Here is a 26,204-nt window from a genome sequence, read left to right on the forward strand (position 1 = left end):
TATTTACACATACTACCCACATTGTTGTGACACAAAGCTGGTTGAAAAGCGGCTAACTGTCCCTTTAATGTAAAGGAAACAAAATCTAACACAACAGACAATAAACACAGCAACACATAAATGTCACACTTACAAAACTAACTTGTTGTCAAAAATTGTGACACAGAACGATACACTACATGGACATGCTTGCAGCCCACAAACACAAACACACACACACAAACACACACACACACACACACACACAAAATCCGACCCCACTGCCCCTCCCCATGGCTTAAAGAAATTACTGCCACCTGAAGCGGAACCCTGTCCATCATGCGGAGGCCCCATGAAAGCCCCACAGGTGTCCTTTAACATGTCCAAAGGTCCCCTCCTCCCCCCTCGGCTCTCCATGTGGCCATTCATCAGGCTGTGGTGGAGGACATCAAAACAAAACACATCCCCGGGGGGAAAAGCTCACAGCTAACCATGCACATGAATCACTCTGCTGTGAAGACACAGCGTGGTACCAAGACGATCAGACTATTAAATATAGATCTCACATAAGTGAGACAGCAGTCCAGCTCCTCACACGATACAGACGTGATTATTATTCATGCTGCAACCTTGTTGTCATCAAAAGATTTTTACTATACGCTGCACAGATTGACTTCAGTTGTGTAACTGTAGCCCACATGCCCTATTGTTCTGCTTTTCATCTCTCTTCAGTTGATCCGTAGCCAGGAAAAAAGAACATATCACTTTATCCTGACCCAACTTGTAGTGTGAAGATGAACACAATAACTTATAAGAGACAGGTGGAAAACACTCCAAGCCACATAAACCAGCTATGTGTTTCTGGATCATATTTCAGTTGGCTGTGGTTTAAAGAAGTGTTGCTAAACAAAACAGCATTTGTTTAAAATGGAGAGAAATGGAGCAATCACCAATTTTCGCTAAATGGCATTCAAGTGAAAAGCACCCGAGAATTGGCCAAATCCAGTCACTCCACATTAACAGGCAGTGGGCTGACAACATAATATGCATGGCAACAAGTAAGTGCTTTTCCACAGTGGCCCACAGCTCATCTTTTTATACAGTGATTTTTTTATTGCCAAAGTTGATCAGAATAAAGTATCTTTACCTACGAGGTGATGGGGAAACAAAGAGAGTGAATGAGACCGAGATTCATTCACTCATTCATTCAGCCTTTATATAACTCTTGAGGAATCATTGAGGACATGCCCTCATTTTTATTTTCAGTGATGTTTCAAGTGTGTGTAGCACAAAAACTTAATAGCAGTTTTCCCAAATATAGTGTCACCTCAACAAATCAAATAGTCACTACGGGACATATTTAATAAGGAAGTGATATATGATGGTAAGTTGCCATTAGGGGCTTTATAAGTATAAAGACACCAATACCTGTCACGTCTTACTGTTAGAGATGCCCACCCAACCCCAGATGGAAAGACACTTATACTGTCACAAAAAAGCATTGTTAAGATATTATACAAAGAGACAAACAAAGAGACGCAGGTAATCACGCAGACAAAGCAGGCATGGCGGCAGCTACCGCCACAGACAGACAGACAGAAACACAGACAGCGAGAGAGTCAGACTTTTAGAATAAACACCAGAGCTCTCAGTGTCGCCCAAGAAGAAATTCTTTTCTTTGATGTCAAGCCATGTGACCTCGCAGCAGTCTGAGGAATTGAAGCACCGTCCAAACAAACGTCAACACAGCTAACACCCTCAAGGTCAGTGTGTGTGTGTGTGTGTGTGTGTGTGTGTGTGTTTCAGTCTGAATTGTGGTGTGTGCACATGCATGTGTGTATGAACACTGGGAAGATGTGGAGGGACGTTAACTTAACTTATAGGCTTGGTTTGTCTATTATGCTTTATCATTACAATTTTTGTTTTCTATAGGTAAGCACAGACACATATTTGCTCCTGTTTAAGAACTACTTATGCATCTTGTAAATCTTCTTTACATTAGGATTATGCCTGCATAGAAATCAAACCCAGATCAAACTCTGGTTCTGTAGTTGGGGTATAGTGCTGTGTACTTGTTGACCATGTGTACCACTAGGTAGATTGGTAGGTTAATGAGGAGGAAGTGAGTTAATTTTCCTGTATATTCCAATGGCTTTTTGTTAGGTGGGTATACTGTACACAGGCAGAAAAAGATGTGGGTATACCCTGGATACTTATTTCCTCCACTACACCACTGACCATATGGAAATTGATGATTTAGCTGAATATATTCTTTATACCAACAGAGGCTTCATAACATTTGACGTTGGGGAACTAAGCTTATTGGCTTTCTTGCCATCAGTTAGTTGTGAAGATTGACACCTCTCTTGTATATGTCCATTAAATATGAAGCTACAGCTAGATAAGTTGACCTCCTAGGCAACCAGCAGAGACTCCATGACGTCAGTGCTTCCGGCCAAGAAGTAGTAACGCATAACCCCAAGTGAAACTGTGACTTACTGTTTTTACCATTCCATTTTATACAAACAAACAAACAAACAAACAAACAAGACATACTGTCCTACTAGACCCTTTTACTGTTAATAAACAGTATGATGGTTTTTTGGTGGACGGGGCTTAGCTGGAGGCAAAGCAATTCTCCCCAGACATTAGCTGGCGCTAACTAGCAAGTTCTGCTGACTTGTTTTAGACAATGGAGGAAGGGAATGCGAGTGCTGCGTTCACAAATACTTATGTCAAGTGCCCGCGCACTTTGGCACAAACTGGACTGTTAGTGAATTCGGAGCACTGTCTGAATGTACCGTTGTTGAATGTGTGGTTAACTTAACCGTTCATTCATATATATATATATATATATGTATATATATATATATATATATATATATATATATATATATATATATATATGTATATATGTATATATATATATATATATATATATATATATATATAAAAATAGCACTCTGTTTCTTCAACCAACAGGGCTCTCATTTTAGTTTAGAGCGTCAGACTGAATTTATGAATGCACCACGTCAGGTGGGACTGTGAGTGTTACTTGAATAGTAAACACTGACCAATGGGACCAGACTGTCCGACCTGTATGCTCTCACTCAGTGGATGGATGATTTGACAGGATTGCCAAAGGTGGGATGGCGGCTTTGTGGTTGATTACTATGCAAATCTTACAAAAGGAGGACAACACTGGAATGGTTTCTTCCGTTTTGTTTTGTTATCGAAGCTAACATTAGCTAATATGCTAAAAAGTTAGTGAGAAATCCAATATTCCTCTTAATACCTCCCCAATTTCTGATTAAGTGTACATAACTCTCAATACATATAACGTTATTCATCCCTACAACAGTAAATACTTTTTCTCTAACCTGGTATGTGGTTAAGTTAAGTGTCTCCATGAAGTGTCCTCCAGTACTTTCTTCTTATCTCATTTAACCACAGTTGTCTGTGTCTGTTTTTGTTGACAGGCAGTGGCCGCTGGTATATGGTAACATTTAAGCTTTGAGCCATGACTCCTTCTATTCTGCCTCCCAATAACACATGATGACATTTTAAGGCTCCTATGTAGCCTACAGTTCTGTGGTGGTGAGTCATGTTTTGCCTCCAGCTAACAAACTGACATCATTGTGACGCTGGCCCCCAAAAGAGTCTATTAATCAGCTTTAGATATGGTGATAGACTTTTTTTTTCCTACTCTTTGGACCAAGCCAGACCTCTCTTTCCAGTCTTTATGGCTAGCTAAGCTAACACACATTTAAAAGACAGTTATGAGAGTGGTATTGATCTGCTTATCTTGCTCTTGGCAAGAAATCAAAATTAGTGTTTGATTTTTTTTTAAATTTCAAAAGTTTCTTCAAGGGAAAATAGTGCTTTTTGGCAAATGTAGCAGCAAGCACCTACATTAGCTAGTATTACCATAACACACCCAAATCACTGATCAAAGTGTCAGTGGTTGTGTTGCATTGTGGGTAATGTTGTGCCAGGTTTTGACAAAAAAGCAGAATACATGAAATAAAATAAGTATATGTCCCCAGTCTTGCTAATAAACTGTATAAAATCATCAGCATAGCTACCATGAGCAACCCATTAGCTTGTGGATTCCAGTTTAGAGGCCTGGAGATTGGCATTTCAGCTGTCACCATCTTGGTTTTCTGGAGCCTGAAGTGACCAAATTTGGAGGGTCAAGCTGTGGGATGGTTCTGATTCAGAGCTGAGGACACTATCAGGTTATACAAAAATTCAAATCAGCTATTGAGACCAAAACTGTTTTTGTACCAGACTGTAATATGTTTATCTCTACTGTAAAGTTAAGCATTTTAACATGGAGGTCTATGGGGATTAACTTGCTTTTAGAGGCAGCTTTAAGTGGCCATTCAAGGAACTGCAGTTTTTGGCACTACCACATTGGCTTAATTTTTCAGCCCCAGAGGTTAGTGCTTGCTTCTGATACACGGATTTTGATAGGCTTTTTTTTTTAATGTCTATCCTGAGTCCAACGATACTGAAGGACTGCTAATGTTAAATCAGTGCAGTAGTCTTTTATGGCATAAGATCAAGCTTAAACCAACGCATTTCAAAATAGAAATCCTGAATACAGTCCAGGTAAAGTAGAGTGGGTGAATGTAACTAATAAACACAGGAATTTATAACTTATTTTATTGTTGTCCTGTTTCTCTATCCTATAAAAAATAAAGAACAAATAATTACATGAAAAACATTTTGCACACAAGCCTACAGTTCTCCTCTGTACCGACATCTTGTGGCAGCAGAGGTTTGGAAGTAATTAGTTTGTTTTCATGTCAGGACTTATTTCAGATGATCACAAGCTGTTGCACTAAAACCGTTTACAGAGCTAAGGATAGCTTATTATTGTAAATGGGCAAGTTCTAAACACTGAGCAAAATCTCATTCATGCTTTTGTGAAAACTCAATTTTCTTGTGTATGCCCCCGACTTTCGTCCCTGCAGTACCACATTACCAGTGCTCTTTCTGTTTGGGCTCATCACAGCTGAATGACCACAGAAACAACACTGCTACACTTTGAATACAATCCTCTCTCTGCTGGTAAACAGTGGTGTCCCATTGCAGCAGTTTATTTAGAAGTCTGTTCTAGCCCAAACAGGGATTACGACAAAGCCCACTGCTCCCTCTTTTAGACCACTAAGTACTTTCTGCTGCTGCAGCTGAAGGCTAGTACGCTGCTGAGGCGTATGGGCAGCTGTACGTGTGTACAGCTGTACGTGTGAGAGAGATAGAGATATGGAGACAAAGTGAGGAGGAGACAGTGAGAGGAGGAAAATGGATGGCAGCGAGAGCAACTAGGCTTACAGAAAAAGTGTCATAGCAGCTCACACACTGCGACGAGTGAGCAGCACTTCAGATCTGCCTGATAAACCCTTGGCTGGAGCAGCTGAGAGGAACCCGCTAATGTCTTTACACAGCAAAAGCTTAACTACAATACACTTTCACTGGCTTTAACATGCTGCAATGTGTAGAGGGGTGAAAAACATTTATCTTTTCAACTTGATTTGTCTGTTGATGGTCAGATGATTGCAACAGGTGGAGGAAAACTATAAGTATGGTGCCCCCTTGGGGACAAACAACATGCATCCCCAGTCACTGCTGGATGCTCACATCTTTGGATGGTTTAGTCTTGTCCATGAGGTGCTCCACTGTGATAAGAACACTAATATATTTTGATTACTATTAACTATGCTATGTCTTTTCATACTCTTATTTCTAATCTCCTTTGCTCATCTGGAATAGATACTATTGAGTCCTCAGTGTTTAACGACAGATGCTGAAGTTCACCATCCTCACGGCAACTCAGATGCCAATAGGCTTCACGCACTTGCAACCCCTATCATGATAAAGCCAAACCCTGCAATGGAAATCAAATTTTATAACGTCTCTCTAGAGAAATAATAAGAACAAGAGCTTTTATCCATTGAAGAGAACATTTATGCACAATCTGGTTGGTATCTACAACAAATGCACAACAGAAGTCCTTGGAGCGAGATGTAATGGAAAAGCACAAGGAAGCTGCTTTTTTTCATTTGCAAGTTCATGACCTCACCAATAGCTACTTCCTTCTTTTCATTAACACTGACACACACACAACACACACACTCACAGCTTCTACACAATCTGTACCCCAGGGTAGATCCCCATCATGTTGAAAGATGTTGTTGCCAGCGCACCTGTGTACGTGTGTGTGTGAGTGTGTGTGTGTGTGTGTGTGTGTGTGTGTGTACGACGGTTCATACATGTGTTTCCTTGTGTGTGCGAGTGTATACGTGCGCATATGAAAACACCCTCTCATGTTTCAGCAGTAATGGCCCTGCTGAAACATGCGTCTCCCACTCAAAGGTTCCAGGCTGCTGTTGAATACAGACACCACACAGCAGTTTCCTCAACAACTGGGGAGTCTGGGTGGGCCACCTATTATACCACCTGAAATAAGCTTTACTGAATTGGTTGGATGAGTGTATAATGGCTCGAATTCTGTACAGTATCAGTATTATTATTTTTATTATACTGTAGGCATAAAGGTTTTTAAAATTATTAATAAAGTTATTTGCAGTGAGGCCACTATCAAAGGTTTTTTGTGTCAGTTATTTTTCTTAAAATGGCCTTCTGCAAAATAAGACCATTAGCAAAAAAAATAAATAAAGGGGGGCAGGGGGCTACACCATGGACAGGTCACCAGACTATCACAGGGCTGACACATAGAGACAGACAACCATTCACATTCACACTTACAGACAATTTAGAGTCACCAATTAACCTGCATGTCTTTGGACTGTGGGAGGAAGCTGGAGTACACGGAGAAAACCCACGCTGACACGGGGAGAACATGCAAATTCCGCATAGAGGGACTCCGCACAGAGTATACAGTTACAACTTCACTTTCGACACTGCACTTCCTTGGGTCGTAAGCAATACACCTGCCATGACATAATTGTGTCCCCTAGCGATGCTAGAGTATAAGCATCATTTGGATGCAAAGGCTCACACAAACTTTTTATGGCCTCTATGACATCAAAGCCCCAGTGTTTTTTGAGAACAATAGTGTTCATCTCGAAAGTTTCTTGGGTCCTCAGCAACACACCTGCCATGTGTGAAGCTGACAGGATGAACGGCTGTCAAGAAAACTGACAAACATATGCATATACAAACAGACTGACAGAGACTCCTTCTGTATCAGTTAGATATCACATTCAGGATGGATCATGGTACCCTGTGGTGTACTGACACACAGGACATCACAGGAGAAAGATGTCTGTCCTTGAAAACAACAGATAATGCGTCCCTACAAAATGTCTCAACAACGTCAATCTCAGTTCAAAACCCTCTCAAAAACATGATGATGGCATCCCGCTGAGTAGAGGCAACATGAGTTATCATACTTTGTGCACACATAATGTGACACACGGATGTGGACATAATCAATCAGGATGCCTCATGTTTGAGGCTTTATCAGATCAAAACCAACTCACTGAGAACCTCTCCTTCACCTCAGTCTGCTAACCACGTACCATCTGCTCGATAAATTCCAGAATGCTGGCCAAAGTGTGGTCCTCATTTAGAACATCCATATGTAAATGTGCAGTTAACAGCACCTGCCGTCCCTGACTGAATGGGCCAGTGTCCTCTAAGGAAAAAATATGCACTAGTGGAGAATATACTTGTCCAGATGCCAGTCGTGCTGTGGACAGCTTTCCCTGCTACACATGCAAGGACCTCTTTTACTTTGTTAGGCACTTATACACCATCCATTAAAGCCATGAATGCTATTGATGCATTTATACATGCCTCCGTGCTTTGAGAGTCAGGCCTGGTCTCAGTGACTTGCATTGGGTGGCTTGTAAAGCACGTGATTATGCATTGGAGAGGTATTCAAATGTTTAATAGCGCTGCTTCAGCTCATGGTGATTTTACATGATACAAACCTCCTCAGTTGTCGTAGTTGTCCGTGCAGCTGGCTATAAAATGCTCCCAGATACTAATAAATGTTCTCTTGGCAACTGAGGCTAAATCACTTGTATTAGTGCAGGCTATGGTTACAGATTACCCTCCCAAAGGAAGCATTTATATTTGCAAACAAGCAGTGGCCACAGCTCTTACTGTGATTTGGTTTTCTACGAATTCTCAACAGACATCAAAAAATGGAGAAGTGCTTAAGTTTGTGCAGAGCCACCGCGCAGAGACACTGAATTCTGTTCATGGACAATGTGCTCGAGGGAAAGGGAACAAGCAGCAAAATATCACTGCTCGCCTACAAGTGAGCTTTTACAGCCTGAGGTAGATATTTTAAGACAAGTCAAATATATAGTAATTTATGAAGGATATGGTGTCACTATCTTTATGTTGCTCTTGGCAGGTTTGGATTTCGAAGAAAAATGCAACGTGAGACCAACTCCCTGCACTGCCGTCCTCTTTCCGGGGTATACTGTGGCTGCACACTACAGGCTATTTTGGGTAGTTTGCAGAGAAAGTAGTGAGGTGGTTCCAGCATTTCAGTTTTCACTTGATGAGGGTCTGACATGCCTCAGTTTGTAGGAATGCTATAATGGACCATGGCAATCATCTTCTGTTTATGGAATCTCATCGATTTGCTATTGCTGTTGCTCCGTATTTTTATCTATCTGTGTGCAAACTTTCAACTTTGACAGTACTGTATATCAGCCTACTCTCCTGTGCTCCAGCACTCAGTGATTGGTGTAGTGGTTGGTGTATATAAAGACAATCTGACACAAGGGATTATAGATAAGATTGTGAGGATGGCAAAGAATTAAATAAACCACTAAAAGTGAGTGAAGATAAATTCAGTGTGTGAAAATAAATTCCTAGGAGTGATACTGGATCACAAAATCAGCTGGAAACCTCAAATAAGTTACATTCAATCAAAGCTGGCAAAGAACATCGCAGTTATGGGAAAATCAAGACACACACTGGACCATTAATCACTTTATATCATCTACTGCTCACTCATTTTACTGCATCTTAATTACTGTGTGGAGGTCTGGGGTAGCACCTATAAAAGTAATCTATATACATCACAAAAAAAAAGCCATTAGGATCGTACATAATGATGGATATAGGGAGCACAAGAACACACTGTTTTTAAAGTCACATGCATTGAAATTCAGTACAGTGCAGTGTACAAATAATGTACAAGGCAAGAAATAATTTACTGCTGGGGAATACGCAAAAACTGTTTTGTGACAGAGAGGGGAGATATAATTTAAAATTAGATCTTCATACAACTTTGAAAAGTTTGTGTATTTCAGTGTGTTTGGTGGATTTATGGAATAGGTTAGATGAGGAGTTAAAGGGAAGCACAACTATGGAGCACTTTAAAAAGATGCACAGACACAGTATGTTTAGGAGGTATGCAGACGAAGAGGGGTGATTGCTGATGGGTTGGTTTATTTTTTTTATCTGGGCTTGGATGAGATGGGGTTTGTATATTTAATATCTAAGACCATTGTTCATTTATCTCGATTAAGGGTTGTAAATTAGTTTGAGATACTTGTTGACAATTTCCTTTTTAATGAGACATGAATACTGAGAAGGGGGCAGCATTATTTAAGAGTACACTTCTTCCTACTCTTTTCTGAGCATGTCTGTTAATGTTTTTGTTTTGTTTTTTATTTCTTATTTTGCTCAAATTAAAGTCATTCATTAATTCAGAATGAGATATGATTTATACATACTGAAATACTGTGCATGTTGCCATCAACTCTGGCTGCTCAGAGATGTTTGTCAATTTGTCTCGCCTCCTCCACTACTGAAGCAACAGGTGAAATGACAGCCACTTGCATGAAATGTGTCCCATAAAAATGATACTTAAGCGGCATGTAAAACACAATATATGCTATTTGAATGAACACAATAATGCAAAATATCTCACAGTATTTCAGGGAATATATGGCAGTGTGAGCACCCCAGAGAAAACGATCATAACCCCAGTACTCAGAGTGATACTATAAGCAAGCAGAGCATTTGGCTGACACACTGGATTGACTGAATGATTCATTTTGTTCTTACCTGTAGATGAAGGTGGATGTAAGCTGAGTTTTCCTTTCACAGATGAGGCTGACAACACAGCTCTGCAATCCCTGCGTGCACAAAAACATAAGAAAATACAATAAGAAAATGTTACTAAATGTAGTTCATGTGAAAGACAGTGACCTGGATGTAGGATGATTGAATTAAGAATTTCATTTAAAAAAAAACAAAAAAAAAACACAGATCAGTCTTTCCTTAAGGTCAGCCTGTATACTGGAGCTGAAGTTACCATGTGCACCTGTCATGTTTTTAACTTATATAACAATGAGGCCTGCTATTGTGGTTTCCAACAGAATCAAATGAACATGGTTCATATTAAATCCTTAGCTATAAATCAGAGTCAGCTTTTCTTTATGCCGAGCAGCTTTCATATGTTTGTCTTTATTTTATTTGATGTATCGAGTTAAATGGAACATACATCAGGTCATACAGACGAGGCACATACGGCGACTTTAAAACACTGTGTTTTCTGTAACGCAGACGCGCACGTTGCCAGCCAAAGATCGCAGATTTTATTAGATCTTGTAAGTGGAGCGTCACGTCTTACAGATTCCCACCTGTGGAGTTGGAAAATTTAACTCAAATAAATATTCTTTATATAAACATGACACTCTGGGCGGGTCCATTTCTTCATCTCTAAGAAAACACAGCCTCCAAAACACTGTAACTCACACTGGATTCATTTCACACGTTTCTTTTTATTGCCACCCTATAAACCACTCCAGCCTCATGTATGTGCGTGTGTGTGTGTGTGTGTGTGTGTGTGTGTGTGTGTGTGTATGTGTCTCGGTTTTGTGTGTCTGTCTGTGGCCTTTTACGCATGTGTTATCCCCCATAGTCAGAACCACCATTAGACAAAGAGGTCAATTCATATTAGGTGTTAAAAAGGCCACATTGTCCATAAATCAAAAAGGTCTACAAACTTTAATACATCTCGCAAAGCACAAGCAGTGGAAAAAGAAATTAAAAATTACTACATTTACTCAAATAAAGCTGCCATTCAGTGCCTGACAAAGAAAATGACATGCCATTTGGTGATTGCTGTGAGTCAAAAAAGTCAAGAATAATGGTTCCTTTAGTTCACACAGAGCTCCACTAAAAACATCCCAGAGGACCAGAACTCCCTGCACTTTAATAGCCGTGACAGGGCATGAGCCTTATCCAGACTAAAGTGAAACATACCCAAAGAAATACCTCGTCACCGATTTAGGGAAAAATAAAGCCACTTGAGTTTGTTTGCACAGCTGCCAGATGAAAGATCATGAACGAGAATCATTACATGTTAGAGAATATGAAGATATAACCCAGGCCCAGGCTTGACTGTAAGAAAGAAGATTTACAGGGCAAGATTAATCTAACTCATCCCTCTGGCAAACAGCTCTGCTCTAAAGACAGAGAGCATTTGTTTTAAACAAGCTGAACCAACACTGATTATCAATGTATCGCAAAACAAAATTATAAGTGTAAGGATGATAAAAGGAGGATAGTGTTTAGATAAGCTACACAGACGACACTGAGGCTCCAGGCTGATGGAGAAGTTTACAAGTCAGTCTTTGTTTATGCCATGTGCTCTCAAACAAAATACTCCTTATCTGTTTGACCTGACCTGAAAAGTTAAAGAGCAGAATAGCCTGATAAGTATGAGCAGTGTTGCAAATATCAGAGAGAGAGAGAAACAAATCCCAACATGAACATTAAACACCTGATGGCTGTGGTGTGCGTTAACTCCGGGGTACAACACCTCCGCTCACCTGCGAGCCAGTCGTTTTACAAACTGAGGGAAATCGCTCCAATCTACCTCACATCTGATCTGAGGTATGTGGGGAAGCAGAAAATGCCACTGTGGGTATCAGCTTACAGTCCAGCCTTCAGGTATCAAAAGCAGGCGTGTCGTGGCGAGAGCCAGGCGGTGTGCCAGACAGTTGGTTGTTTCTAAAAGGATCAGTGAGGCGGATTACTGCCTAAATCCCTTCTTTCACTCAGTTCCTACAAACTGTCATTTCTCTCTCTCCTTCACAATAGCCAATGAAAACACTGACAGGTCGGGTGACTCCAGCAAAGAAGTGGCCCATAGTGGAAACACATGTTGATGGAGATAGACACGGGATGACTTTCTTGTTTGCAGTGTCATTCACAATGTTGCTCTTGATAAGTTCTGCATGTGTTTTGTTGTAACGCACTTATTCTTATCTGTGTGAGACCTTGATGAGAGAAAGCTGTTGTTTGGAGAACACAGACGATGGATTCTGATGACTGACAGATTTCCGCAGACAAAGAGGCACGTGCACAGGTGCCTCTGCCAACAAATCAAGTTGTAGTTTACATCCATGTCTGTCTGGACTCACAATATAACTAGTGAAGACTTTGAAGGAATTTAATAAAAAGGTATTAAGTGTATTTTTTGGCAAAACGTGGATGCTTCAAACACATCTTCAACCCAATACCACAGAAGATCTGCACAGTCACCACAGTTTCAAGGCACCCAAGGTAAGTGTCACCAATAGGGATCTCCAGGGGAAGTCAAACAATGTTCATCTGCACACAATGCGATGACACACAGCTGGTTGAATATCAGCAAAGTTCCCCTGCTTCCCTTCACTGGTTCCTGTACAGCAGGGTCGGCCTTTGTTTCTCTGTTATAATCATTAAAAAGCAAAAGCAGCATGTGTATACATTCAGTAGGCTATATCTTCAGTAGCTAGCTAGCTAACCCTACACTTTTCAGGGTTTGATTTTGGTTTTGGAACAGGGAAGAAACGTCTATCTTTTTCCAACCTCTCCAGGTAACGAGTATCATTAATACACGACGTGCCCCAGGCACAACATTTAGCTCCAAATCCACAAAACCAGCCTGAAAATGAAGGAAATCTGAAACAATTGCATTAGAGTCCGATGCCACGTTGTGATTGGCCAGTCTGTGTCCAGGGGTGAAGGGTCAATTGGGTATCCAACTAAATGTCTCCCCTTCTGTTCCTGAGTTATGATGTTGAATATTGATATTAATATTCTGTCTCTTTATCATTTTATCCTATAAGACATTTGTTTGAAATTTTGTCATAATGAGTGTATGGTTGCTTGAGTTATGGCAAAAAACATGTTTTGACCTTGACCTTTGATTTCCAAATTCTTACCAGTTTATCCTTCAGTCCAAGTTTGTACCAAATGTGAGGAAATTCCCTCAAGGCATTCTTGAGATAACCCTTTCACAATAACGGGACAGAGGCATGGACGAACAGCCCCAAAACACAATGCCTCCAGCCAAGGATGTTGCTGGCATGGAGGCATAAAAATGTAGTCCTTAAAAAGAAACTACTTTCAGTATAATGTTGATTATGTACAACCTACCTTCAGTTAACAGAATTAAAAGCCCAATACAGATCTAATAGGACAGAAATACAATCAAATAAGTAAGGAGGAGAAAGGTAAAGAGAACTGACAGAATATTATTTCTAATCTGTACAGTATAAACAGACATGACTGATATGACCAATATTTACACATAAAGGTTAACTATACGTGTTTTCTTCTGTATATTTATCAGTCACCAGACACCACAGCACATTTTTCCAGTCTCTCTCCATGTGAACTCGTCACAGCTGCAGTTCTCTGTAAACTCTTAGCTCATTTTTTAGGTAAGGGTTAATCTATTTGCCCTGCTGAAATAAATTCTATATATGCGTAAAAACAACTGCACGCTACCAAATTCACAGCACTCTCATTCGAAGTCACGGCATTATTATATTATGATTAATAACTCAATATCTGTCATGAACTCTATTCTGATCTCAGACCTTTCTACAAGCCGACATACCACCCACCCTCCACCATCTGCAGAGCTATGCAGTAAAACAGTCCCGCCATAGAGGTTTTAGTGAATCCTACAAAACCATTAAAAGAAAACACATGATCAAATTCATGTGAGTCTGTAAATAGCCGAATGTCTGAACAGAAGATTGATTCATACTTATGGGTAAAGTGGCAATCACTCAGCAAGCCCAACCTTTTACCCTGCGCTCACACATCACTGCTCTGAGGCACGTCTGTTAGCTGCTCTGACACATACTCTCACACACACACGGGAACACACACATGTACCCCACCCACATTGTAAAAGCGCTCACCAGTCTGATGCCCAGTCTCCAGGCCTTCCAAATCTACACCAACGTTGATCCAAACTTAAATAAAGCCAGACTCAAGGAGAGTCTGCAGTGCAGCACACCACATAAAACAGTTTACTTTAAATTGGCAAACAACCATGCGTCTGTTTTTCTCTTTTACCTTATTGTCTTTCTGTTTTTATACTTTCTCTCTCTGTCCCTTTTAGGCACACACATCCATACGAAGGCCATGTTCCACAGCCAGCAGCAGCTCTGTAACTGTATTTACAGCGACCTGGCAGGATTCAATTACAATGAAAACCATCCACCTCATTTACAGGCTGTAGTCTCCCCCAGAAAGGTATCACAAAGTGAAGCTGCTACATTCAACTACAATTTCAGAGCTGGGCAAGAAAATAGAGACATAAATAAGGAAAAGGCTGAAAATGGTAAAAGGTAGGGCTGCCCTATTATAGTTGACCAAAAGTTAGTCGAACAGAAAGGTCATTAGTCAGCAACCTATGTGACTGGACCCTGTGGGAATTTAATGTGAAAGGACAGACACAGGAAGAGGCCAGGAAGAACCTGCTGTACATGACCTGCTCAGCACCAAACAGCAGGCAGACAAAGTTAGCAGCTAGCTGGTGAACACAGTGGAGTGTTTAACTCCAGTATTTAAAAGAAGGGACAGAAACTTTTACCTTAGTGAGGAGGTGTGGTTGACCCTGTTACTGGGTATGACACATTCTTCTAACAGATGTGATTGGTTGTCACAGACACACCCCTTTGTGAGCCTGCAGGGTGTGGACACCCAGTGGAAATGAAATGAACTGCATCACAATATGAGTCTGTGAAAGTGTTGTCATTGTTTGTGTGATCACTCTGCTGATGGAAGGTTGAGACAGACCCAAGTCATCACTGCTGCACTGTTGCATTTTTCCAGTTTTCCAAATATCTTAGTATTGTGATCATTTTATTTCTGGCATTACAGTGTTATTGTGTTGGGTGGGAAAAGTGTACATATCCCTCATGTGACTGACTATACAAACATCCCCACACTATCTAATGTGTGGCATTCCATTTAAAAATCTCCCTCCTCCCTACTCCCCAAAGTTTTTCGCCTTAGGAGCTCTTTTAATGTCTGAGATGCTCTGTGAATACCATTTATTTTTACAAGGACCTGGGGCTGTATTCACAAAGCGTCCCAGTGCTAGAGCTGCTCCTAGTGATGACACTATTCTTAAGTACAGTTAAGTACAATTCTTAGAATTGTGACATTTTCCTTGAATTTCCCCTTGAAGGGTCCATGTGAAGATAAAAGTTATTCACAGAGCATCTTAAACCTTAAAAGAGCTCCTAAGGTGAAAAACTGTTAGGAGCAGGGAGGAGGACTTTTAAGAGGCTTAAGAGTTTTCAAGCAGAGGAGAAAATGGTGGAACACAGAGGTTGGAGAAATGTTCTCAAAACGCTGAATGACAGCAAGTAAATATGATACCACATATTAATGATAATATGTGTGGTTGATGTCAATAGGGATATGTACACATTTCCCACCTAACACTATAACGCCAGAAATAAAATGAACACAACACTAAGATATGTGGAATAATGCAACAGTGCAGCAGTGATGACTTTTGTCTGTCTCAACCTTCCATCAGCAGAGTGATCACACTAACAATGACAACACTGCCAGTCTCATATTGGGATGTAGTTAATTTCATTTCCACTGGGTGTCCACACCTTGCAGGCTCACAAAGGGGTGTGTGTGTGACAACCAATCACATCTGTTAAAAGAATGCATCACACCTAGCAACGGGGCCAACCACTAGAGATGTACCGATACCACTTTTTCCTTCCCGATACCGATTACGATCCCTGAACCTTAGGTATCTACTGATACCGAGTACTGATCCGATACCAGTGCGTAAAATAAAAATGGATGGGATATGAAATGTTCTCCTAAAACTCTATGTAAAATATTAGAAATAAATACATAATAGTAGAATGAATGCCATAAAACTTTTTTATTATTATTATCCAGTGTTGACACAGATCAAGACACAGGTTAAAGTGCAGCCACACAATTTGGTACAATAGACATTTGACATGATATAATGACGTGAGGCATTACGTAGTATCGGATTGGTCATAGGCTGTACTTGCCAATGCCCGATACCGCATTTTAGGCAGTATCGGAGGCATTTCCGATACTGGTATTGGTATTGGTACAACTCTACCAACCACACCTCCTCACTAAGGTAAAAGTTTTTGTCCCTTCCTCACTCAGCGCTAAGGACTCCTTACTCAAAAAATTTAGGAGCTCTCTGAGAATATTCTCATAATGGTTGTGAACACAGCCCTAGGTCTTAACTTTCAGGGGAAGTTCTAATAAAACCTCACAATTCTAAAAATGTTCTTAGAATTTCATCACGAAAAGCGACTCTTTAACTTGGAAGCTTTGTGAATGCGGCCCCTGATATTTGCAACAGTTGGTAGAGACAAAAATCAGAGACCACAGATAGTGAAAATGCATTTGCGTTCATCAGGTGGCCGGAAACACAACTTCAAAAGTTCACCATACCAATTTATGTCAGTGTTAAGGTCTCAGCTTGTTTCTGCTGCCCCCAAGTGGCCAAAAAATGAGCTACTGCAGGTATGAAAGACTAAACAATCAGTTGACAGAAAAATAATTATCAGATTAACCAAGAGTGGAAATTACTATTATTTGCAACAGAGGACAGGAGGTAATTGTATGAATCCCATTCTGTAAACATTAACCCAACTAGGAGATTAAGATGCACTTGTTGTGTTCTTCCTGTACAGAGTGTTTAATACAGATATGATAACAACTACAAATCTTCTTATTGAAAGTAGAATGTGTTAAAGATGACCCTGAGGAAGACAGATGCAGAGGTGGGGAGGGAGACTGAGTGCAGCCAGGCAGAGAACTGAACTGATACTTTAATCATTAGTAACAAGCAGCACAGTATGTTTTATCCAGCTGGAAAACAGAGCTCAGACACAGACAGGCTTCATTTAACTTGCATATCAAAAAAAAAAATTGCACTGTGTAGACACGTACTCGCAGCTTAATTCAAACTTGTAAGAGCCATGCAAAGTGAAACACAGTGTCAAGGATGTTGTTTTCTTATTCTTTAATGAGAAACATTCCCAGGGTTTATCTATGAGACAGTGGCAATATCGACTCCAGCAGCACAAAACATGGAGCTTTAATTCTCTTAGGCAAACTCCTGCCAGCTCCAATAAAACCCGGGCAACCATACTGCAGCCTGACCTCAGCTGAACCTTTACTCAGACCTGTTAGATGTAACAGAGATACTGTGTGGTAGATGTAATCTCTGAAAGGCAAACTATTTTGTTCACCACTGAATGTCTTGCTTTACATGTGGTAACAGGTCCAATCCCTACAGTTATCCTGTCTGAATGTTGCTCTTAGTTCTCTATAAGATGTTGTTACAGAAAATATCCCTATTTATTCTTCGACCTGATGACAGTCCTCAGAGGGACTCACCCAAAGTGCATCCTGTCAGTCAGCGTCCACAGACCACCCCTGCTGACTACACCTGCCAGAAAACATCGACTGTGTTTGCAGAAGTTTGACTGACGCGCTGACGCTGGTGACTGACGTGATGTGTTTGCCAAGAAAACACCCCTAGAGGTGTGAAGTACAGTATGGAGTCACGAACAGGTTAGAGCTGCGCCTGTGTGTGTGGGTCTGTATGTGTACGTATACGTGAGCGATGGTCGTTGCTGTGTGAATTTTAAGGAGGTGTCTGAGATAGAGAACAGCAGTCTGAAGGATATGACTCATTACTGGCTCTATAGACCCCTCAGTATATGCACCTGGCTCTACCTGGAGACCCAAAACAAGGAACAAATGTATTTACCTGCCTGGTTACCAAATCTTTTCCGCCCGTTTGCTCTGGAGCCTTTTCTCACCTCAACAGAAAAGACACTTTGAGGCCAGTAGTTATTTTCTCATTTTGTTTCTTCCAACAGGGTTTCCCACACTTTCTCATCATCAAATTCGAGGACTTTTCAATGACTTTCCAGACTTAAATCCCTCAAATTCAAAAACCCAACACAGCTGAGTTTGACTCGCAGATCAAGGTTAATCAATGTTAACTTGCGGCATGCTGTCCTGTGTGATGCTCCCGCAGCATGGCTTGTCAAAGGTCCTTCGCTCATGGTGTGGACTTTACTTGATTTGCTACGGGCTTTGCATCGGGCCATGTAGATGTCCCACAGATCTTTAACAAGCCAGTCTTTGTAAATGTCTTTATTGAGCCACAAGTCCTGAAACTTTGATTTTTCAGGCAAGGCTAAAGGCTTGCTCAACGTTAGCTTTCATGCTTGCTTGTCGCTTTTAAACCTGCATCATTCAACTTTTATCACTCACGCACATATGTGACCGTCACTCGTTTTCAAGGTGGCATGTGAAACATACATGTAGACAGCTGAGTGTAGCCTGTACTTAAGTTAAACTAAAACAGAAATTTATATAATCACACAAAGTACAGTTCTTGAGTTGTAGCCCAATCTTCTACAATATCCTATTCTGAGTATGAGTGAGACAAGGGTAACGGATAAGGGAAAAGAAGGGGTTAAGGAAGTCCTGTATCTAGACATTTTATTTTATTCTAATTCTTTTTTATCCCTTTATTTACTCTATGCACATTGAATACACTTATGTTTTGTCTTGTTTACATGTTCATGTTTTCCTGCATCTGTGAACTTATCATTTCAAATTTTCTGTGAAATGAAATGAGTGCTGAACTAAATTAAAAAAAATATATAAATTTCTATTATTGCACAAAATACATCAATTCAAGTAAGTGACCCATGTGTATGTCTATTTTCAAGAACATTCAACATTTACTTAAATTCAGAAAACTTTCAGGAATTTCGAGGTCCTGCGGGACGCGTTTGCTTCTCAATATTACAGACCTGCCAACCTTGAAGAAAGGTTATGAGTACCACCTTACCAGACACTTGTGCATGGTCATGAACATACGCGGACACAGCAGCACTTTTTTGTTTTTGTTTTTTTTACCATAAAAGTCAATATGCACATGTGGCAAACAGAAGAAAAGAGTGTACGTTTACATATTCATATCTATAGGCCTAAGCCCCACATACGTCCATAGACGCCCAATATTTGTTTTATGGCACAGATCAAGGTCAATTTCATCAATCTGATGGTAGTATTGATCATCTGCTTAAAAAATATAGTAATATGTCCTGTTGTGACAAAAAGAAAGATTTCAAGTGGGATTCGGGGGGTTCTCCCCCGAGAAAATTTTGAAACATCACATGGCGAAATCCTATTTTCATGCAGTTTCATACAGAAATAGATAATAGATCATAGACAAGTGCATTACATTAGCATTCCTCATCATGTTCTTGTGTAGTACGACACCTATTAGAACTACTCTCTTCTTATTGCCTTGTTTTTTTCTTATAGAAATTCAGCAGACTCATCAAACAAAAAGTCTTTTTATCATAAGTGTGTTATAGTTATTCAGGCAGAGCACATGGTTTCATAACACAGTTGAATGTAAATTTGTCTGCAATTTGCTTACCTTGGTACAATTCTCACCAGCAATGTATCGACAACAGGCGACTTTGACACTATTTACTTCAGTGTGTGCCCTACCATTTTATTAGGGGGGCACCCCGCCCTGCCCCCCCTTGAAGGTCAAGCTAATTTTATTTAATTTTATTTTCTATATAGTGCCAGATCACAAAGAAGTCACTTAAGGTAACCTTTCCCATAGAACAGGTCTATACCTTGTCCTTTTATTAAACAAACTAAATAGCCTTATGTCATTTATTTTATTTACAGACAGCGTGTCATTTCTGTCTCTACATGGTCACGCGTTTACAATCTTCCCCTGCTCTCTGTATCGCACACGGCGGAGTTTGGCCCCGTTAGGCGCGCACACACACGTGCCCGCACACACACACACACACACACACACACACACACACACACACACACGAGTGAACACACTAGAGGGCGTAAAAAAATAAATAAAAAAGGACTCGGTGGTGGAGTGAGATTTCTTAAACGGGCGTGAGAAGGTGATACCGTCAACCGGACTAAACACACGGTAACTCCGGTCTGAGCTGACGGTGAGGAGCTAATAAGAGCTAACTGCTAACAGACAGAAGCTAACTGCTATGAGACTGTAGTTAACTGTTTACAGACAGAAGGTAACTGCTAAGATAGAAGCTAGCTCTAATAGACACAAGCTAAAGTTAACTGTTTACAGACAGAAGCTAACTGCTTACAGACAGAAGCTCTCAAAGCTCTCAATTTTTGCATTTCTTACGTCATTTTACCTGTCAGCGTTGTTTGAATTGATAGAGTCATCACTGAGGACTACCCAGAGGTGTGGGCGAAGAGGGTTTATCTATCTTGACGGTGAGGGCGACAGTGTACTGTCTTTAACTGGATGGAACTGAATCAAGCGCATCTTAGTCAGCCGTGGATGGGGGGGGGGGGGCAATATGCAGCAATCTGATTGGCCGAAATCTTTGCGTTCTGCCTACGCACCTATATTCATCGGGTATCAACTTGAGTAACATCTTGCATAGACAAATACACTGAAACCGCCGAAATGCGCGATCGAGTGATATGCGTACTTTTAGAAAATCAAATCGTACCAGCATACTTTGATGTCAAAACGTGTGCCTGGTACGCAAAATGCGTACAGGTTGGCAGGTCTGATATTATAAAACTCCTTGATTTAAATGGGCATCCTGCTAGGTTAAATGAGCTGTATCACAGGGCCTTTACTTGCAAAAGAATAGGTTGATGGATGGACTTACAGATTTGGAAGATCAAAACAGTTGAAACCTGAAGCACCCCAACAATTACCCTACTAGTCCATAAATCTCCACTCTGTCCTCTTGTTCCTTCTTTGATTACACAAAAACAACAAACACACAGGGACTCGACACCACAGCAAAGCAGACTCAGCACGAAATCACATGCTTCTCCTAAGTAAATCTGGGAAATCAAACTCTCGTGTCTCAAATCAGTGAGAAAGTGAAATGTTTACCGACTCAAAATTGCATCTACTGTTCAACTCCAGTCCAGAAGGTTCAAGCAGAATCTGGGCTCATTTCAACAGCCGACATTACGTCAGACATTTGACTCAAAGTATGTGAAAATGTTATCCTTTTGGGTGCAAGAGTCTTTTTAAACATTAAAAACATTAAATTTGACACTGACCTTTACAATGACCAACTGTAAACACAGTAAGGTTTGCTTCTTTGGTTTCAAAACACAGATACGCCACGCTGCTGCTACAGAGCCCTGTGCTCACTTCCATACAGTAGACCCACTCACTGCTCTTTAATAACATCCAGTATGAGACCCTCCCTACCTGCAACCCAGTCTGACTAAATCCACAAGAATGTGGAGAAAAAAGAGAAGAGAGACACGAGGACAATATAAATATCTGATACTCCTAAATTAGTGTTGCAATAAATCACAGCATAAAAGCACAACTGAGGAAAACTATGTTTTGGTTAACATTATCATAGAGATCACTTAGCAGCTGAACAGCAGCTACGTTTACAACGACATAATAATGTGTTTATGGCCAGAAAACGAACAGTTATAACAGTGTTCCTTTCACTTCACTTAAATTAGACTTTAAATTGTGCCAGTACCAGAACATTAATCAGTGAGTCAGCAGGCTGTCCACAGCATGCTCATGCTGCCGTTACAGGAAGCAGTGTTTTGTCTAGGCTAATGTGTTTATGACACACAATGTCATAGAAAAAAAAAAATACATATATAGAATTAATTTGCCTTTTTGCCATTTTCTGAATTACTATAGACATTATTGATGTTTCTATATAGCTGCATTTTGTGTTGTGGAAACACTACCTTGGTTTAGGAATACTTCTTCAAAAGCAAAGATATTCAAAAGCATTTTCAATAGCACTGGGAAAATTGACACTGAGAGCACACACTTTTTTCTATAACAAAGCTACAACATGAAAACAACTTTTCATTTCTTGGTTCGAGGCGAGAAAAGCAGAAATACTGTGAGTACTGGGCACCCAGTGGCTAGATGGATAGAGCAGGTGTCCCTATACAAAGACAAGGTCCTTGCCGCAGTGGCCATGGGTTCTCTCCACCTTTCATGCTTAGACTGGCCTATCACATAAAGGCAAAAAGCCCAAAAAATTCTGAATAACTAAATAAATAATAATAATAATAATAATAATAATAATATGAACAGCCCCGGACTTCTCTGACTCTTTTAGCGAGTTACCGCTCAGAGGGAACTCAGTCAGCGGCTCCTCTGGCAGCAGCACAGCGCCTCTCCCTCTCCTCTCTTGCCGTGCGCACATGGAAGTCGGTTTTGTCAAGTCATTTTCTCATAAACCTTTGGTAATGTAGACCTACTTGCTACTCACAGCTTGACAAAAAACTACATACATGTGAGTGTGCGATAGTTATGGTAGCATAACAGCCTGTTTTTGCTAAAAGAGAAGGAAATCACCTGTTGATTTATATGTATAGATCCCAGGGTACATTTTTTTGTACTTAGGAGCTGTTTAAATGTGTAATTTGTGGTAGATTTGAGCCAAAGTAGAGCATTTTTTTAAATAATCTATTATGTCAAGAAAAAAAAATGCAGTGCTGACATCACCATGGTAATGCTATGTCACCACAGTATTGGGTGCAGACCTCTTTTGTGCCCTGCAGACGACTTTCTTTCAACCAAAGCAAAAACTGCATGATGAACAAAGCCACAGAATCAGATGTCACTAATAGCATTTTCTGGCGCACTACTTCAAACCATATCCATTGTTTAACAGAGTTTACTCACTGACAGGACACTAAAAAATGTTGTACGATCTTAATTTATTTCTACAATTTATGTTTGTGATTAGAATATACAGTCCATTCTGTTCATCCTTGATGATTCAGACTTTGAGATTACAGAGATTGTTACAGAACAGCATGTTTGTTGTTTTCTTTGTGTTGGATAGATGGTCGGCCTGTCAAGGTTATGCTTAGATGGATGAATAAAAGGCAGACAGCAGACACACAAGCAGACAAGAAAACAACACGGAGAGGTAACAAGGAGGGCACGGTCAGGGCACGAACACGCAAAACTAATTCATATGGGATGAAAACCAATCTTGAAGGAGAGCCACTTCACCTTGAGAACGCCTTGTGGCAACAAATAGCGTCCACAGACTCCAGATTATCCTTAATTTCCTGCAGCAAAAGGCCTGGCTGTGGCTCAGCTCAAACTAGTTTTCATTGCTTAATTACATACATTTGCAAAGGGTCAGGAAAAGGTTTGGAATCTGCTGTTGAGATCTGCATGGCACAGTCGCATCCCTGCCAACCAAGCTGCAAAGACAGAACTTACAGAGAATCTACCAGTCACCAGTCACACACAGAAAAAGCAGCAGAAGAAGAACAGCATAGTGCTAACAATGATACAGAAACCTACACAAACATATGTAAGGCTTCACACTTCTTGGAAGTACAATATGGAAATGTCTCAAAAACTCCCCACACTGTGTTGTATTCTAACACAGGCTATTTTAGTCTTTTAAAGCAGTCATTGTTTTACCAGCTGCATGCTGAATATTCCATTTATATTTTATTTGACATCCTTCACCTACCTCTGTTGAGTTTAAGTTCACCCCACAGAGCCCCTCACATTTGTCTGTGCCAGTCTGAGCTTATTAAATCTTAAAACAGAATGGGAACTTTGGCCAAATGGATTGTTTTACTATTTTATGAGCGTGTGCCTCATTTCTAAGCAATTTTTTGCCAGTTTGTGAAATGACAAGATGTCAAACAACATATGTAGCTGAGTCAAGTTCCTGGCAACAGGACATTTACAATTTTAGAGCAATAACATTACTGGCGAGAGAAAATATTCCCACTATATGAGCCAAGTTTGAACAGGAGTTAGTGATTGAGGAAGCCAACAGAGTGATCGTCCTTTCACACCGAAGGCTGCTGATCAAACCGCATTTCTGGACACTGAGCGGCCTTTTTGTAAAGGTCATTTACACCAAACCTCATGACTAATGATATTCACGAGTCAGGCCATTCACATAAGGGAAGAAGTGGGTCACACAAATGGGTAGTCAGTGTCTAATCTATATCCCAAACTGTGACACTTTGTCTTTTAGAAGGATATTTTGTATTTCAGCTTTAAGATTTTAACAAGGAATTTCCCTTTCATTGTTATGCACAAGGAACTGTATCACATTAACCACTTTGTAAATGAAATATTGGACACAAATTCATGCTGTAAATGACATAAACTCAATAAGACATTATTAATTGAACCATCTTCGCTAAACAAACCTTTTAAACCAAAATCCACTTCTGATTCTGCCCAAATGTTGGAATAAAAGGTGATAATAGGAGCTTTTCCCTCTTAACAATCAAAATATGAGCCGTTTCAAACTGAAATATTAATCCAACTCAAACATTTTAACATTGCCAGAACTTAACAGAACATTAGTTTGTCATATGAAATCTGTTAGCTGACCACTATTTCTCCATCATTTGCTCCCTACTTTCCATCTCACAAGTTCTCAGACAACAAAGGACAGCCTCGTTGGGTGGATTTCCAACCCCCCCCCCCCCCCCAACCTCTCTCCCTCCAGGCGGCCGCAGGCCTCGTAAATGGCTCCAGACGCAGGGACTCTGTCCACCATCTGACAATGATTAGGACGTGGCCCCGCTGAATACAAGTAGAGCCTGCGCACTCAATTGCTGCAACACACCTTTATATGCGGCAAAACTAAACATGCCACCCACAAGTTTCTAGATTCGGGCTGGCGACACCAATCAGAGCGGTAGTCAACTGTAACTCGCCGTTGTACAATGATCAGATGTGCCTCATTTCAATGTTGTGATACACGGCTGACAGACTGTGTCCAGTGAAACTTAGGAAGATGTTTTGATGTAATTTTTTGTACTTGTTTCAGCACCGACAGTACAAATCACATCACGTCACACCTGAAATGTGCTACCGTAGCGGTTGCTAAATCGATTTTTTACAGTGTAGAAATGCGGAGGTGAACCAAAAGAATCAGGTTTACGTTGACTGACACAAATACATGTTGTAGAAAGTTGGAGTGTTGTGAATGAGTGCAGTTTTTGGCATTATATAAGCGTGAGCATGTAGGTATATTAGCATTCTTTGTCATGCACAAACAGCAGCCATATCTGTCTTCCTTCCATTCTTTCCTTCTTTGTTAATTCTCATTCTCTCTCTCACACACACACACACACACACACCCACCCTTGGTCTCTCTCTTTCCGCCTGTCCCTCTCCTCCACCCAGACATCTGATAGTGATTATAGCCCTGCCTCAAAAACACAACTCACTTAATTCTCTACTATTAGCTGACTTGGTACCACTGACATAATTTGTTCATCTGCACGTAGAATTAACTAACACACACACAAACACACCTAGGGCCCCCGGAGGTTTGCGCAAGCAAGAAGACAGTCGTTGAGGCTTGTGAACACACACACACCTCAATCCCGCAACCACATGCGCTCTCTCCCTCCTTCTACCCTTATGCCCCCATTTCAGGCAGGACCCTCATCCTGTCCACCCCCTCCCTCCCTCCATCTCCAGTCCCCTGGAACAGAACAGTCACGGCTGTGTGCACCGTTGATTAGCTAGAACCTGAACCCAGTGGCAACACTGGAAAGCTCAGTGCTCTTTATTGTGTATCCTTTTCAGAGAATGAGAGTCTCTGACAACTTGGCCTTCCCCGTCCTATTACCTTATCTTTTACTAATATAAGTCCAACATTAAGGTAACTTTTGTTGCTACTGAGATACCTTTACTTTAACACAACCGTCACTAAGAGTCAATAGAGTGAGAGCAGAGATGAATTTAGAATTTAGACGAAGCTTACATTATTGAAACACTGGAGGAACATGTGTGAATGTGTGCAGGTGGGTTCTAACTGTGGAGTGTTATTGAGTGTGTGTGCATGAGG

The 26,204-nt window shown here is 40.7% G+C and overlaps 1 protein-coding gene across 2 annotated transcripts in view; it reads right to left on the reverse strand.

Annotated features, from left to right (window-relative positions):
- Positions 1-26,204, reverse strand: part of bmpr1ba (bone morphogenetic protein receptor, type IBa) — a 106,728-nt gene that overhangs the window by 65,011 nt on the left and 15,513 nt on the right. The window contains exons 1-2 of one of the 2 annotated variants that reach the window (XM_049579226.1): positions 21,424-21,536; positions 10,045-10,115 (exon numbers count right to left, since the gene is read on the reverse strand). The gene's annotated coding sequence lies outside the window, so the exon portion shown is untranslated. Of the gene's footprint in view, positions 1-10,044; positions 10,116-21,423; positions 21,537-26,204 lie in introns of those variants that run through there. The other variant, XM_049579225.1, reaches the window with a different exon arrangement.

This window comes from Epinephelus fuscoguttatus, linkage group LG6 (genome assembly GCF_011397635.1).
Source record: "Epinephelus fuscoguttatus linkage group LG6, E.fuscoguttatus.final_Chr_v1".
Taxonomy (NCBI): Eukaryota; Metazoa; Chordata; class Actinopteri; order Perciformes; family Serranidae; genus Epinephelus; species Epinephelus fuscoguttatus.